We start from the raw sequence: 17042 nt of genomic DNA, 5'->3' as shown, positions 1-17042 counted from the left end.
AATAATTTAAAAAAGCGTTTTTCTGCTACAAGATGGATCCACTCACCACACATCCTGTTCGTGCATTAGCTACAGATCTTAATACTGCAATAAGGACATTATTGTTTTTTTTTTTTTTTAGTTTATTGTTGTTGATTGTTTTATTTATAACCATCATCGTTTATTTTACTCTACGTAACCAAGTGTCAAATTGCTTTCAGTTTGTAAATTTTATTTTTCAGGAACAAGTATAAGTTATTTCTGTTATATTGATATTGCAAATTGAAAGCATTAACTTTATCGTCAAACGTATTAATAAATGTTAGTAAATATTGATATTTTACCACCTACCGACTTTTCTTTGTCTGCTGGTTCAGAGATGTACCAGTCTCGTCATCAGGATGCTTATTACACTAACATGCAAATCCCACTACACACCATAGCAACTGCTCTATCACCACATTGGTTTTATATTTTTGAATAACTACCATAGCGCATCTGTTTAGTGAGATTTGAATGTCAGTATAATTAGTGTCCTGACGAAGAGATGGGTACGTCTCGAAACCAGGAGACAAAGATAACTCGGTAAAAGGTAATGTCAATACAAATATTCACTAACACTAATATATTTTTTTTAGTGTTCATTAAATTAAAATATGTTTTTTGTCGCATACGGTGAAATTGGCTGAGCACTATTTAGCCTTTTTTCTGGAATGAATTATTAATTATATCAATATATGTAATTGAAAATGTCCTTTGAGTATGACTAGATTAATATTTTTAATGGCAGGACGGTATATGTTATAACATTTATTTTTCATGCAATTGCGCAATATTGGCTAGGACAGATAAATAAACGTTTGATGTAAAAATATAATTAATGTAATCTAATGAGATTTTATCACACATAGATAGGTGGAAGGTCTTCGAGCGAACACAAACTTTGAACCGAAAAGATTTATAAAAGTTTTTATCTTTTGACCTTGTTGGTAAGTAGACACTAAATGATAATCATTTAGTTGCCAGGTGAGATAAAGAGCAGGTAGGTATATTTTAATAAAACAAATCTACAGGAACAAACCCTTACCTACCAATGGATTGTTGTGAATCACGTAGAGGGTGCTTACTTCATATTATTCCAAATATTGTTTATGTTGTAATTCGTAAATATATTTTGGGGTACCAGAACCATAAATAAGACTGTTTTGTATATCTTTAAATTTTACGCTTAGTTTTGTACTGGTAATGTCGAATATTTGTTATACTGATGTAAAAAACATTAAAATTATCTTAGATTCTAGACATTTTATATGAATCAATCAACGATGCCTTGAACTCAAAGATTCATCGTTTCAGTTGATATTCAAATCAACATCAACAATATTGAGTTTTATTAAATTATTTTTTACTTCAGTAGTTTAACTTAAATAATTCATTGTTGATTGATTTGGTGTTTATTTTGTAGAACTCCATATTTAAACTTATAATTAGAAATCAAACACTGATTTGAGTCTACTGAATAGTTTATTTTATTTTTACAAATAACATATAAAAATAAAACTTCGTGACAATTGTTTCGCCTTATTAGGGCATTTTCAAACGAATGTGAAGATTATTTGGATTGAATGTCCTTATATAGTTATATAATTCAAGGTACTTAAGTAGAAAAATAAAAATAATCTTATGAACTATAGCATGTACATTAATCATAATTGAGGGAAAAACCGATGGTTAAGGGTAAGGATAAGTGTTTAATAGGTAATGGGGAATTTAGGTATTTATATTTGAATTTCGGGGAAAATATAACAAAGTAAGTATTTATTGACATACAATTGTCACGAAGTTTTATTTTTATATGTTATTTGTAAAAATAAAATAAAGTATTCAGTAGACTCAAATCAGTGTTTGATTTCTAATTATAAGTTTAAATAATTCATGTACGTTGACTTTCCAACAAAATTCAATAAAATTAAAATAAAATCTAAAAAGTTTTAATTAGGAAATTGAATAATAACATATGAGTAGCCTTAAAAATGTGTTCAGATTATTTCTCAATGAAAATTGTAATGCTTACAGGCACTTAGTTGTGTAGGTGACCATTAGTTAAACCAGGTGCTCAATCAAAGATGTTTATCATGATGTTTATCACGTCGATCAAAAGTCCTTAACCAACACTTATCCATAAGATTTTTTCATCGCGTCGGTAATGACCGACAAGTGAAGTCATTATTATTGAGCTGCTAAAGATGTTAGAGTGCTCGCCCTTTACGTAATAGCCCGATTCTCTAAGGACCTGGGCTAGAAAGAGGTGGAGATTTTGCAATAAATATGAAAGTGCTCGCATTTCACTCAGTAACCTGGTTTTTTAAAGACCTTGATTTGGAGGGCAAAAATTACTCGTAATTAACGGGTACCCGTAACAATAGATCTTCACAGGTCGCTGGGACGTAAGGAGGCTATAAAACACTGAACCCACATCTTCAAAAATAAGAATAACAGTGTTTTGCATTATACATAATATTTTTTAACTTATGACTGAAAGTGCTAAAAAATGCGTTCATTCAAATGAAATTGTACACGTTAATAATTGGTCGGTCAATAAATTATTTAAATCATAAACGCACAGAGTATTTAGACAATGTTAATCAAATCATTTTCAGATTTCTAATCAACAAGTCAAATATGACTAATTAACGACGAAAGTGTTCAGCTGTTTCATCAAATATAAGTGAAAGGCTTTCGATAAGATAAAACGATAAAAGAGTAAAAATTTCACAATTGTGTGTTATCAATTTTGTAATTTACATCACTCTTCCGTTTTATATAAATTTATAGATAAAACAAAAAGCAAATAAAAAACTTTGAATGTTTCCATTAAAGAAGAAAAATTAAGCACAGATAATTACGTTTTTAATTATACTAATGTATAAAGTATCTTAATATGCTCCACGTTTGATTATTGGCAAAAAACATTTTATTAATTCTCTAAAATGTTAATTACTTGTATCCACAGTGAGCATTTGAGAAATATTTTAATTATTTTTATTGAACGGAATATTTCGTTTTAGTTGCCAGTTAAGTGGATTATATAATAAATTGGAGAAAAAATAATTATCAACCTTGCTAAGAATTAAATCGAACGTTAGACAGTTAAACCACTTCCTCCACATACCCGAAAACCGTTTTAAAGACTGCGAGTCTTCCAATCGGTTTCGTTCGTACTAAAAAGTAATGTTTTTTCCCATTAAAACGAGTTTTTTAAATGTTCGATTTTCATTAATCGCAATTTTAATTGAATTTAACTCTCTTGTTTTTATTGCCCTTTCACTGTGGGTTTGGCAAATTACATTGAGGGTTGATGTCGAATATTATCATTATTCTTCGTGAAATATCATGAGCATTATTTAAGTAAGAGTCGTAGCTTGCTAAAAAGTTTTTTTTTTAATATGCTGCACATCTAAAAACACCATTCTTTCTAAATTGCATTAATATCATATAAATATAAAATAAAAACAATATTTTTTCAGTGTGTTTCTGATGAGCAATAAAAAGTTCATCATAACTAAAATATATTTACTTTCAAACCGGGAGATTACGAAACTTAAAATTTAAACTAAACTTAGGTAGGGTACTCAAATAAAGACATAGCATTAAAATGAAATTGGTTCTAGTAATTTGAAGATAATATATATATTTTTTGGGATTTAAAAATAAATTTTATAAATTTAAACAGGCATTTTAAATGACACAAATTTTGTAAAATTTTTCTTAAAATTCTCGGTAAAATTATTATGCATTAAATAATCGTTTAAAAAATCGTAACAGTTAAAACATTCTAGTTTAAGTCCATTTTTACAGAATTATGTATTTTTTCGTTTTTTTAAGAAGAATGTTTTTTGCAAAAAAATATAAATGAACTCTAAAATTTTACTACACAAGAAAATATCCTAAATTTATATACTAAAATTTGGACTTACCCAAAATACTGTATTCAGTAGATGGCTATTTGTGCATATATATATTTGTATTTATTTTGATAGTATCTCCTTACAGTCTGAAATAATAAATATGATACTCGAACGAAAGGTGTGGGGAAATACATTATTATAATAACATCGCGGGTCCAGAATAACAACGATGATCATTTTTAAAAAAACAACATTTTCAGTTTGTCCAAATTTTGATAGACAAGGGTTCGATCTCACCCGTAGGTAGTTTTTAAAATTTACGTGTAGAAACAGAGATGGATAATATTTTAAAGAAGAGAATATGCAAGTCTAGGCATAAACATGGCTTTTGACCTGTCATTGGCTGATTTAAGGGATAGTAAAATACGAGACAATAATTGATAGTAAAACATCAAATGTCACAAACCAACACTTTTTCAGAGTGTTTAAACTTATTACAAGGTTTTATTTTTGTGTTTATGTCTTCTAAAGAAATAAAATCAAAGGCGTACTCTGTACAGAAAAAGAAAATTTCATAAATATTGGATGTATATTTAAATGAAATTTTATTTTGAAATTATCTATTTTTAGACAATATTTGAACTTTTGCGGTTTTTATTGGAAACCAAATAAAAAATAGTATGAATAGCAGTGGCGCGCCATGATTTATTTTTTAGGTAATCTTCGAAAAATGACCATTAATTTGTAGCTACATAAAAGTACATAATATATAAGTGATGTAATTTTTAATCACTTTTTTTGCGGTTCTGTGAAAATCATCTCAAACAACAATTATTATTAATCAAAATTAATCAATCTTGTACAAAAGTTACCAGTTACAAATACCACAATGACATTCAGCAGTAACTGTCAACACTCAACATTGAGCTACTGGCCGATTCTTTTTCAAAGGAATAATGCCAAAAACGGCCACTGCGAACGCCACATGTCCTATACGATACATAATATGTCAACGGTATATCATATTATATTTTTTATCAAAAGTCAAATATAATGGTAACCTGTGCATAATCGCTTATTTTGACGATTCTCCCCTGATGAATAGTTTATATAAAAAAAAGCAATTTTTTAAAAACTTGTATAGTAGTTGAAATTTCTATAAAATAAAACCCATACAAAGGAACATACAGAACACCTTCAAACTGTCACACAATGAGTGATAGTGGTTTTACATAATGGTAGAAACGCTCATAAAAGGATATTTTTTGTTAATTCATACAAATTGATATAGGCAATTGCTGTTTTCAAACTAATTGATGCGAACAATTGCTGATTTCAATCAAATTGATGCGGACAATTGATGTTTTTAAACAAATTGATGCGGACAATTGTTGTTTTCCAACGAATTGATGCGGATAATTGCTGTTTTCAAACAAATTGATGTGAACGGTTGCTGTTTTTTTTTTTTCAAAAACATCGTATTTTCAACCGTAAATTTGTGTAGAACAATAGTATGGGCGCATAGACAGAAAATAATAAAATCCAATTATTTTATTTTGGAAAATTTTGGACATTTGATGTATTAAGAACGAGGTCTTCGATTGTGTTATTATTTATTTACTTGACAAAAGTAGTTTGCATTAGTTTACGGGCTGTTTAACCCATCATGTAATGCAGACTGTAAATATAAGATAAAAGTCAATAATTAGGAATCAAAAAGCTGCTAAACTGCCGATATGTACCGAAAAATAAATCAATATTATCCTCAGATGCCGTATTGAGCAAGCAAATCGCCCCATTAATGGGTAAATTCTGATTTACATTTTCAAAACGCTGCACTACTCCTCCATTCTCTTCTTCTCTAACTTATCATACCTGCGTAAACTATGACATTTTGTACAAAAAATTATAAAACTTTTAAGACAAAGTTCTTTTGGTTCAAGAGGTCTTTGAATCGTTTCAGCATACCAATTTTCATTCAAAACTCTTTCTCCTGCTAACCTACGATTATTCTTTGCATCCGATAATCACTCCCACATTTTGGAGCTTTACTTTATGAGGATCGCTTAAATAACCACATTTACAAGGATTCATTGCTGCTATTAGCTGAAAGTTAGCCGAATATTTTATATGCAATGGATTTCTGACCTGTAAAAGTGAGAAAATGAGTAAATCACTTAATCATTTTATTATTACCTAGATAACAAGTGAAACTTAGAGATTTAAATGCTTCTTGCGTTTTATTTTGTGATAAACCAGTCTTTGTGAATCTAACCATTTTGGTCTTTTTTTCGTTGAGTTAAAATTTATATTTGTCAAAACGCTTGTTTTCTCAAATCGTCACCGTAACGAAATAATGCTATCGTTCCTCTGCAATATTGGAAAGAAATAAACTGATCTCTTTCTGTATATAGATTATATATACTTCCATAAACGAGAGTGTTGTGTTGTGAGGGTGTTCAAAAACGTGGTTTGATTCAGAAGGGTCCTAAATTATGGAACAGTATTCTAGTATGCTGTGGGCTAGTGTATCATATAATGTTTGAATTGCAATTGTATAATTGAAATATGTATCTAAGGTTTTGATGTGCAAATCCAAGCAAATTACTAGATTTATCTACAATACTATTTAAATGGGAATTAAATTTGAAATTCCCACCAAAAATAACATCAATTGCGTGCTAAAAGCACATTATTTATAGTTTATGGACAAGTGTGTAATTTCTTTCGGTATAATCCTGAACCACGAATTGCAGTACGAAAACCTTATGAAAATCAACACCTTGAAGAGATAGCGCGAATATAATTACATTATTTGTTTTATCAGGTTTGACATAATTCCATGAAGTGTGTGAGATTGTGCAAATTGTAAACAGCGCACCGTTTCTAATCATCGTGACTAATAAAAAAACAAACATGTAAATAAACATTTACTCAGGTTAATTAACCGTCATGAACTATACGGGATTTTGAAATAAACATCATAAAACACACGAGAAAACAGAATTAATGAGGCATAATTAACATGTTAAAAGAGGGATTTAAAAAAAAAACATAAACGGCAAATCTGCTATTTACAATAATTAATAAAAATAACATATTTGGATTAATATATAAATATATTTTTAAAACACAAATTTCCCTTTACGCAAGATTTATATAAAAAAATTACCTAAAAACTATAAAACATATTCAGAAGAATATTTAAACAATTCAAGAATAAATGTAAAAAACAAATTAAATAATAAAATATTTTAAAGTTATATAACAAGAAAATCATAATTACTGTTTCATACAGCTGGGCAAAGTGAACAAAAAATTGTATGTATTATGAAATGCATAAATTAATAAATATAATTACCATTCACCATCTTTGAAAAAATTCTAAAGGTTTGTTCTATAGGAACAATAGATTACACTAAATATATCAGATACGCGGGAATAACTATTGCCGAGTTCATGAAGTCTGTTTAATACGGCATTACAAGTATACACTGTCCGTGAATTGTTGCTACAAAACGGTGGAACCTGTCTAATCATTCTTCCAGGCACCCTGAGATTTGATAAGAGATAATAGTTCAGGGCAATCCCATATTGAATTTACAATTTTGAATAAATTTTAAAAGGTCTATAATTTATCTTCTATCGTTAAGTTTTAACAAATTTAATGTTTTTAGTAAAAAATCATAATTTAAAAATTCATTACTGTTTTTAAGTTTAAAATTTAAATACTTAAAGAATTTTTTTTTGACACTTTTAAGAGAATTTTTGTGACAAAAAAGTGAAGAACGTTCAAGAGAATCTACAAGGCTTATGACCTGTCACTGGCTGGTTTAATTGTACCATTTACGCACTGTGAAACATTCACCATTCTGTCTATATTTGCATTCACGAGTATATTCCTTCAATTCTTTTGTCTGTTGATATTTGTATAGTTCATAAGCTGAAACCCTTATTGATGCGGGAAAGACTCATCTGATTAAGTTATTTCACCTACTACCAGGCAACGCCTGAAAATATTTTTTAATGTATATACTTCTTCTTGGACCAGGTGGATTTATCTGCAAATGCCCACCTGTAGATTCTTAAACATCTATATTCCATTCCCTAAAACGTTATTCTACTTACTTAAATACTTAAGAGTTAATACTTAAATTATATAATAAATAATTGCTCGAATACATGTTTTGTGATGTTCAGCGTAACAACAAAATTCATCGCAGGGGAGGTGAAGGTTTCAGACTCCCCAAAACATGAATCCAGGCAACTCAAAACAATCAGTGAAAGCATCAGGATTTTATAATAATGTGTTGTCTTTGAAATAATTTTTGTATGTATATTAGTTATTAGTTAAGGTAAAACTAGGTGTTAAAATTTTATCTGTACAACTATCTAATTATATACATTACATTCTTCTCTGTGGTAATATGTCAGTAATATATATATTTTAAATATTCTGGTAAAATAGCTTAATAATTCAAAGCCAATGAGGAAGTAAAGTGGTATTTTTTATTTGTTTCAAGGCTCTCACACTAATCCAATGAAAAAAAATGTGTATTTAACAAATCGTTTTATCAGCGCCGTGATATTTATAAGTTTTGTAAATTTGAAATCACTCCGCGTGCGTCGTTTCAAGTTCTCTTATCCTTTTCGGTGAGTTCTGCTGATTGTTCAGTTGACTTACCATAAATCAGTGATCTATCACAACCGTAAACCCTCGGTTGATTCGGAATTACTAGAGACGTCGTTTAAAATAGTTCTTTTTCATAAAAATCTTTTTTTTTCTTACATTTTAAAGGACTTTTGCTGTACAATTAAATGCTCTTATTTTTATCGCGTGTAAAAAAACATTTTTCATATCCAATTTACAGTAGCACTGAACTGAGCCGTAACAGTGGTGAATAAAAACCAAATCTTGAGAAAAAACGTGTTTAATTTTTGTGTCAACTCTGAACCTTCCGTCTGTGAGTGAAGCGTCTTAACCACTACACTACAGAGGCCGGTCGTCTTGGTATATAATATGTATTTTTTCAATTTTTGTATCGCCGCTTTTGTGAATCATAATTTCAAGGGTGTATATTATAAATGGTTGCTAAAACGTTGCGATTTGAGTACCAGCGCATTGTAGTATACAGCCCTGATAATGTTGCTGACGAGGAACTAAAAATGAGCAAGAAATTAAAGAGTTGGCAAATGCTATAAAACTACAATAAATATTATTTGAAAAATAATTTGTGGACGTACGTAATAACTCGTGTGGTCAGCGGACCGCATAGATAAAAAAAACATTAAAACTTTAATACGTAAAAAGCAATATATTGTGTATTTGCTTCGTAAAAAGGCACAAAACGTTTTTTGTATTCCTTCACCTACATACTCACCGATTCGATACTAGCGGACGCCCACTCGTCCGTAAACGATACTAGTTTTTTTAATGTTTTTAGCCTTTTTTTGAGCGACGAAGGTCAAACAGCGCTCAAATCTGTATCAAGAAATGTCAAGTTGACTACAATGTCAACTTCTAGATCTAAATCAGAATGTAATATGTATTTTATCGCTTTATTTTATATTTTAATCTGAAAAGAACCACGCTAGCCATAACAAAAACTATAAATTTATTACACATATTTTTTATTGGTGTACATGGCACAAATGCTTCTTTGTAAATAAAAACATACATAAAGGTACATTTATAATAACAAGACAAAATCTATCTATGAAAAATCATAAACCATTTACCAGATGGCATAGGATTGCACTATCCTACTTGCTTTCTGAAATATAATGTTCAAAAACATAATATTATTTTTAATGTTTGAAGCACTTATTTTGTAGAAGATTATTATTCAATAGATTAAAATAAAACAACTATGTTTTTTAGGTTGCAATTTATTTTTTAAAAAGCCATGGTGTTTCACAAAAACTAATTGGTTTTTAAGTTATAAAAAGATATAGTGGTACATAAACATAAAACAATTTATTTTATTTTAATCCATTGAGTTCTTATTATTATTAAGAGTAGACAAAAAATTCAAAAACCCTGGGCGAGTGTTTTGATTCAATGGCTACCTCAGGTAAAACTTCTGAAATAATTCTCTCCGCCGCGTGATTAGCGTGTTAGCTTACTATGCAAAAGATCTCGGGTTCGATTTCCGACATGATTGACATAAAATATGAATTCGAAAAAGCGTTTTTACACAATGAGTCTCTGGTAAGGCACACAAAGCTTGAGACTGATAATCTTACCCTTATGTAACAAACGTGATCAAAATACGCTGTAAAAATACAGTACACTATACAATACATGGGCTATGTATAGCGTGTGAGCTCGCCAATATATGACAGTAAAATTTTTATTGTCTTTGAATTTCCTAGAGTTTTAACCATCGAAAAAAAAGAAGATTGCAAATAAAATCAACAGACAATGGAAATTTGATGTGTATTATTTTAATAGATTGTTTATAACAGAAAAATACATAGAGAAATATGCATTTTTATTTTTTGTAATAAAAACAGTCTAGTAAATTCGAATAAATAAAAATACGCTTTGTATTAACAATATTAATTAAAATGCAAAAATAACATTGAATACTTGAAAAATAAATATTACTGAGTGTTACAAACGTAATTTAAAAAACGGATAGCGATTAAAAGTAAAAACTATCTTTAGTTTAATTTTTATAGCGATAAATACATAAACATTATAAAACAGGAGTTATACAAATACAAAAATAATATTGTAACTAGGCGGCTACCTACACGGTTAAATTTCGAAACACCACGCAATTTCTTATCTCGGCTACGCTATGTAAAATGAAAAAAAATATTTAAATTAATAATTTCATCACGTCATGAAGTCGCCCCTGGGTAGCGCCTGCTAACGTCAATCAACAAAAACATCCTCGTTTTAATTACAATATTTCGGCTACGCCATAAATCTCTTTTTTTAAATAATTTCTCACGTCACAAAGTCGCCCCTGGGTAGCGCCTGCTAACGTCAATCAACAAAAACATCCTCGTTTTAATTACAATATTTCGGCTACGCCATAAATCTCTTTTTTTTAAATAATTTCTCACGTCACAAAGTCGCCCCTGGGTAGCGCCTGCTAACGTCAATCAACAAAAACATCCTCGTTTTTATAACAGTATTTCGGCTACGCCATGAATTTCTTATAAAAAATGTCAAAACGTCACAAAGCCACTCTCTGAGTGTCGCTACTGACATCATTTACAAAAACATAATTATTTGTGCTTTCTTCAGGTACGCAACATTTTTTTTAAATACACCTACCTAACCGATAAAATACTATTAGTAATTAAACCAAGGTGTGCTTTAAAGTTCCGTATGGCCAAATAATATTATTTATTATTAGAATATTATTGACATGTAGTTCAAGCATTGCTGCATTCACGTTGCTTTACTTCTGAGAGCTCAACTGCTATGTTTTTCTATGGTTATGTTAATGTCATCTGTCATGTATTGGCGAGCTCACAGGCTATACTTACGCCTATTAAGTTAAGGAAGGGAATGAACCTTTCCAAAACTTTTAGAAGTAGGTTCTGCAGCGCGGATGAGGAAACACCTATACACATTCTATGTGAGTGTGATGGTTTGCATTTTAAAAGTAGCCTCGGGGGGGCACTGGTTAAACCTGAGGATGTGAAAGAGCTCGCCCCCTACCTAATTGCCCGATACTTTACGGATCTGGGCTTAGAGGAGAAGATTTAGCAAAATGTAAACTCCCGCCTTCTACACAGCAGCTAGCTTGGCTGGTTTAATTGGCCACTTTACACACTGTGGCAAACATCGGCAGAATTGTGAATGTTACACAGTGTGTAAAGTGGCCAATTAAACCAGCCAATAACAGGTCATAGGCCCTGTAAATGCCTAGACTCCCATAATCCCCTTCTTAAAAATGTATTCCTACTCTGTTGCAACAAATTTAAATAGGAAGTATACCAAATCATTTTGATTTACAACTTATATTTTGATACCTATTTGACATCTCCAGACTGAATATTTTACGTAACTCTTTTCAATGCAAAAAAAGAACAGATATGTATATCGTTTCACCCATTAATACAATCCAATTAATGGAATTCATTTACATAATTCATACTTTTTAGTATATTTTTCAAAATATGTATCGTATCTGTGGTAAAGAGTTATACATAAATAATAATAAAGTAAGGGAATTTGCATATCTCTTTACGAAAGTGATAACACGTGTGTTATATATATTTTTTGAATAAAGAACTTCAGCCCTACGGGAAATTAGAAATAAAAAATGTATCTTGCGCCCGGCAAAAAATAGGGCATTACATTGTACGGCAAAGTTTCATGAAAATATACGAAATTTTTTTTTTTATAACGCACTACTTTAAACGACGTCACTGGTTCATATGAACCAACCGATGATATGAGAGCTGTGAAGGATATCTGGTTTGCCAACCGTAAACAAACTAATCGGGAGAACTGATAGAGAGGAACATCTGACGTCACACACGAAGTTATTTCAGAAATACAAACAAACAAACCATCACGCCGTTTCTCTGTAGGAGTAGGCAGATAGGATAGAACGCAATATCACTCTATCTTGGCATACAGACCTCGCTTCTACATTCCTACTTTTGACATGTCCATCTTCAAGTATTTGATGGACTAGATCGTGCCATGTCTTTCTCGGTCTTCCTCGTTTGCTGCATCCATCAACATTCGCATCGTAGATCCTTTTAGCCGTTCTTTCGCTGTCCATTCGCTCTACATGTCCAAACCAACGAAGCACCCCTTTCGTGATTCTGTCGATAATGCATGTCTCAGCCTTACACACTTCACGGATCTTGACATTTGTGCACCTACTATACCTCGATACAGAAATACAAAACTTAAAAAATTATAGCGCTGATAATACGATATATGAAAATATTTTTTTTCTAAAAACGAAAATATTTTTTTTCTAAAAACAAATAAAAAAAAAAGTTTAAAAAAAACATTTAACTTTCTCATTGTCGAAGGTAACGAAATATTGCCTAAATTTTTTATTATGCATACACAGAAATAACGTATTTATTTATAAACAATATTTTGAGTTTGTCCAAATTTTTGAATTGAGAAGTAAAACAAATTACATTTTCAGGCGTTGCCTAGTATGTAGGAAAAATAATTCAATTAGATGAATCTCACCCGCATAAATAAAAGTTTCAGCTCTTTAACTTCACAAACATCAACAGATGAAAGAATTGAAGGAATACAGATGTTCAAATATGGGCAGAATGGTGAATATTACACAGTGTGTAAAGTGGCCACTTAAACCAGCCATTGACAGTTCATAAGCCCTGTAGATGCCTAGACTTCTATATTACCTTCTTTTTAATGTTCTTCGTCTCTGTTTTAATATGTTTGAGTTTATTTATAAAACGTTAGTGATGTGATATCTCTTTTAAAATACGAATTAATTTTTCGGAGATTGCAAGGGTGAGGTGTTACGCTCAAATCATTGATAATCTCAAGGCGATCATGAATAATATGCTTTTCAAAAGGTCTAACTGATAAACTAAAATTGTTTTGTAATACAGTAAGGTTGTTTGATTTGAGTAGATAATATTTTATGATTGCAGTGATTAATACCACCATGTTTTTTAAGCCGGTGACTTATTTATCGCTTATTGTTTCATATTAAATAATCGTGTCGTGTGACACAATGCATACTCCCACTCGGGCCTGGACTGAAGTAAAAATCATGAAGATTATTTTGTTCGAATAACTCGTTATTTTTGCTCTACACAGAATAATTCATTTCGTTGACCTTTCGCTAGTTTCTGCTCACACAAATTGAATTGTCGATAAAACATATTTAAAAAAAAGGCTGACGAATCACTTGTTTTATTCGTAAGTGTTTGCTTTTGAAATATACTCTCAATGAAATTTAGCATTTAGAGTCATATCTTTGATAGGCGGACATAAAAGATAACTGGAGAAGTATAACATTTTAAGTGTGCAAATAAACGTTATTATAAACCCAATTATTTAGCTGAAAAACTCATATTTCAAAAATTAAAAAAATATTTATAAGTTTTTTTTTTTTTAAATCTTACGAGTTCATTAAAATAAGTGTTAAATAAAATAGGCAATGAGATAAAAGGCATAGATTTAATTACTAAATTTGTTTATTTCTAGCGCTTGTTTGTTGTTATATTATTGACGGCCTCCGTGGTGTAGTGGTCAAGACGCTTGATTCACGCACGGAAGGTTCCGGGTTCGATTCCCGGTGAGAACACAAAAATTAAAATGTGATTTTTCTCAAGCCTGGGTGCTTTGTGATGTAATTCACCACTGTAATTAGGCCTCCTGGCCTGTTGTGGTGCAAAAAAAATGTAAAATGTAAATTATATTGTACTACACATAACTTACACGTAACAATTTTTAATGGACGCAATGAGATATTTAATTTATTACTATGTTTTTCGGACCATGGGATGAATTTTTTAACTCTGAAAATTCAACCGAAAATTGGGGTGAGTTTGATGGTCCGGTAACTACAAAGGAATGACAAAAATATAAGTATGAAAGATCTTAGAACTACTAACTATAGTAAAAAAAAAAATAAAATCAATAAAGTTTTTTTTATGTCAGACAATGGCAATACAATTACAAATTATTCGAATAGAGCACAATCCAATATCTCTAATTGCGCCAATTTTTTGTTACTCATATATTATAAGTAATACTTTTACTGCACATGCTAAAAAAAATTGAAAGATGTAGAGAATATATTATCAATTTCGTATTTAATCCATGTAGCATTATTTGTAATTAGTAATTACTTAAAAGTATGAAGAAACTACAAATCATTTTAGTAAAAGTTCTAAGAAAACGGCATTCACTTCTGCTTTCCAGTAATAAAACATTTTAAAAACAGAGATTAGACAAGAAATTCCATAGCAGTTAAAAAGTAATGGCTTTTTACAAAAACATTTTTTCTATTTGCGTTTTCTAAGAAATTTTAGTAAGAGTTATCTAATTTGTAAGTTTCTATAATTCCAACCACTTAGAGCTTAGTTTACAGGTAAGACCATACTACTGTATTCCGTAAGGCCAGTGAAAAAACACGCTTCGTCCACATTTCGAGGCATTTCTCAGAACTCAAACAAAGGTCTTCAAACCTTGTTCCTTTTGAAGATGCTGGGTCAACATAGGTTACCTGAACACAGGTACCAAACTAACCTCGAGAGAGACCCCATTAGGACACGAGAAAAGGACAGAGGACCACTTAAATGCCCTTACAAATTACGCAGAGAGAGACAGGACCTTTATGACAGGGTGGTTTCGAGCTGTTTTCTGTCTTGGGGGTTGTAAAATACAGGTAAAGAAACGAGGGATTACAAGTTTTATTATTGCAAGTCATCCGGGACAGTTTGTTTGCAAAAGTTTCGGCTTATATCATTCGAGTGAGTAATGAATAGCTTCAGAATGCTAAACAAAAATGAACACGTGGTCTTATCAGTTAGCTTACACACATGAATACAAAATTATTATAAGATGGTTTAAAAAATATATTATAAATTATATTTTAAATTTCAGCATTCCCGTTTTTTATTTATATTTTATCTTATAATTCTGATATTAAGTACTTAATTTTTGTTTTTTTTCTTATAATTATTCCAAATATTATTCTTAAAAAAAACTCGCTCCTTGTAGTTAAGTTATTAGTAATTATTATTGTAATCATATGTTTTGATGTAAAGTATCTTGACCAACAAGCTATATACATTAGCTTGGTGATTCTTGTAAGAAAAAAAATCCTTATAATAATAACAATGAATATATATGTACATATTATATGTAAATTGAAAAAAATGCATATACAAAAAAAATTAGAGCAAAATCAAACACTTCTGGAAATGATAGTAAATATTTATATTTAACCACTTACCGAAAATGGTTATAAACCATTACTGAATTCTATTAAATAAAATATTTAAAAAAAGTGTAAATGTTTTTAAAATATATTTATAACAAACATCTTATGTTTATCAGATATTAAAATTCAAATCAGATATACAAAAAACGGAGTTTAGTAAGGTCGGTAAATCAGGTCAGGTCATTCTAAGTAAGTAAAGCTCATTTATGTATTTGAAAAAACTATTTTTTTTTCCGAATGTTTGAGTTTACTGTTTACCGTATTGATGTGCCATACATATATATATTTAAAAATAATATTTTTAATGTTTCTGATCATATATTTGTGGTGATATACTGATGTCTCAGTGTCAACTAATTGCTAGTCCCATCTCAACACAGGACTTTTAGTTCCATGGAGTTGGGACTTATGTCTCAAATAATGTACAATAAACTTATGTTTATAAATAAAGAAATTTTCAAAAAGTGCACATCCTTACTGATATTCATTAAGTGCATCAAAATAGATATGTGCATATTTACATATTATTAAAATAAAATTAAGATTATATACCTGTTTTTTATTCAAAAATACCGAATTTGTATCTCTTTTGTTCAAAGATGTTCTTTATATTTATATTCTCTATAATAACTCAAAAAACATATACATTTTTTATCGTTCATGCTCTCTATAGCAGCAATTCATGTTAGGATACGTATTGTGCAGCATTTTTGAGGTGATTTTAATAAAACTTTCGCTCTATGGATTATCCACCTGCAAATATTATTGTAAACAAAATAATGTAATGTTTGCTATTGATGCTGATTAATAATTTTCATGTTGACTTTTTGTCAAGAATAATGCTTACTTGAACCAAAAAGTATGTTTTGACATCAACTATGACTCGTGTAAGTTGTTTGAGGGTCCCTCTTAAATTTGGTGGTCGTTTCAAGTAGCCAGTAAACACTTATCTTAAACAAAAGGCAAAAGAACATTCCTATGGTTTGGGATGATGGGAACAGGCAGTAGAATCTTCATTCTTCCTCATTATTCCATTACTTAATTTTTATTTGAGATCACTAAAAAAAATTCTGACTGGAGTATTGGTGATAAAGTTGGACCACCGTGGATAAATCATTGGGGTTGATTCCCATAAAAATATAAATGACGCCTTAACAATTAAAATATTCAATAGTTTTCTTTATTAAATTATGGTAAAGTTGCAGGGTTTTGCTGTAGCATGTGCATAATATAA

The 17042-nt window shown here is 30.1% G+C and overlaps 1 protein-coding gene across 3 annotated transcripts in view; it reads right to left on the bottom strand.

The window, feature by feature from the left end:
• The window catches only part of LOC148273249 (uncharacterized), a 124495-nt gene that overhangs the window by 28328 nt on the left and 79125 nt on the right, over window positions 1-17042 (bottom strand). The gene's annotated exons all lie outside the window — the stretch shown is intronic.

The sequence above is a fragment of the Micrasema longulum genome, unplaced genomic scaffold, assembly GCF_059751315.1.
Source record: "Micrasema longulum isolate JH-2025_06_02 unplaced genomic scaffold, ASM5975131v1 h1tg002026l, whole genome shotgun sequence".
Taxonomy (NCBI): Eukaryota; Metazoa; Arthropoda; class Insecta; order Trichoptera; family Brachycentridae; genus Micrasema; species Micrasema longulum.
This window is presented reverse-complemented; position numbering and strand designations above follow the sequence as displayed.